The following is a 1,588-nucleotide window of genomic DNA, read 5'->3' as shown; positions in this document are numbered from 1 at the left end:
GCAATAGCTTCAGGATGAAGAAATGCAAAAGAGATCTGGTATAAGGAGAAAGCTTTGTGACCTTAGACAGGTATGCACACACACAGACACACACACACACACACACAAATCACAAATTCTGGGAATTCTTTCTGTGAAAGTTAGATAGGGGTCCTTACAATTGTGGCTGTGTCCCCACGTTTCTCACCATTTTTAGGGCTGTGCTCTTTAGAACATCTGGCAGGGTCTTTCTGGTTATTTCCTCTATTTTCTGATCTGAGTCCATGGTCTGGTATAGAGAGAATGTTTTTAAGTGTGGCGCAGCATGGATACGTATCAGTAAATCTCCGAGTTTCCATTTCCTACCATCTGAGTTCCTAGGCTCCCAGAGATTAGAAATGAACCTCACCGTAGGAAGAATCCAACCATACTCATCATTGTTGACACCAATGATGCTGGGGACACGGTGAAAATCAGCAGAGGCCAGCAGCTCCTGAGGATGCTTGGGTAGAAACTCTCCATCCACCACAGCAGGGATGATCTTGAAGACTTGAGGAACATTCAAAGTCAGAACTGAAGGTCAATTATATATGTTTTCTGATTTCCAATGAATGTCTTCCACTCCATCTTCACTTTCTAATTTGTTGTCTTAGGTTAGTTATTCTCTACAGCACGCCCACCCCTCCCCCACATTCTCATCCCCAAAGAGACCTTACATTTAAATTAGCTTATGTTGGTATTGGTTTTACACCCAGGATTAAAATGAGACTAGTCATGAGATTAGGTAATTTGTTCATAGTAATGAGAACTACCTATAACACACCTTGCTATCTGCCATCTTCCCAGCCACACAATTCTGCCAACCTTATTAATCTCCAGAATCTCTGCTTCACTCTTGCCTCTTAGGCAGCACACCAGGGCCTCAGAGTTCACAGCCTCGCAACCAGATAGATTGGCCACTATCTGTAACGAGAACAGGATGTAGCTGCTTTCCAGGCAGAGAAGTTTTCCCAGTCCCAAGATGGTACCATTGACTCTAAATGTTATACCAAATGTGTGTGGGCTGGAGCAAGAACAAAATTGTTTCCATTTTTCTGTTGCTCAATTGTGACAGTAATACCCCCAATCCTGCCACGGCCCTCACTTCTACTTAATTTGAGAAATGGTCTCTTGTTTTGCTGCAGCCTACTCCAGTTTTGTTGGTCTGTAACTTTCTAAAATTGTTCCTGTCCTTGTCTCCCTTCTTGCCATAGGAACACCTGGATTAACAACATGGATATTCTGGGGAATTGAACTCAGATCCTCAAACCAGCACATCCAGCTCTCTCGCCTGTGTACCATTTCCTGAACACATACATACTTGCTTTTGCCAGAGGTAGAAGCTGCTAGGTATAGCTTTGCTGAACTTTATATAAAGGTTCAGCAAAACAAAACAAAACCAACCAACCAACCAACCAACCAACCAACCAACCAAAAAGTCCTTTGTATAAACCTCTTGTATAAAGCTCTGTATAATGGGGTGGAGATGAGGGTTCTAAACCTTGAGTCTTTAAGAAAGCACCGAAGGGAAGTTACTTCCCATGTCCTTCATTTTCCCTACTGAACACAG

The 1,588-nt window shown here is 42.9% G+C and overlaps 1 long non-coding RNA gene across 1 annotated transcript; it reads right to left on the bottom strand.

Moving 5' to 3' along the window:
* Window positions 1-251: 251 nt before the first annotated feature.
* On the bottom strand, window positions 252-861 carry LOC114615644. The gene is made up of 3 exons (XR_003710499.1): window positions 844-861; window positions 389-528; window positions 252-268 (listed from the first exon to the last, which is right to left on the bottom strand). It is a non-coding gene; the product is annotated as an uncharacterized LOC114615644 (long non-coding RNA).
* Window positions 862-1,588: the final 727 nt, after the last annotated feature.

Source organism: Grammomys surdaster, unplaced genomic scaffold, assembly GCF_004785775.1.
Source record: "Grammomys surdaster isolate TR1022 unplaced genomic scaffold, NIH_TR_1.0 128514, whole genome shotgun sequence".
Lineage (NCBI taxonomy): Eukaryota > Metazoa > Chordata > Mammalia > Rodentia > Muridae > Grammomys > Grammomys surdaster.
This window is presented reverse-complemented; position numbering and strand designations above follow the sequence as displayed.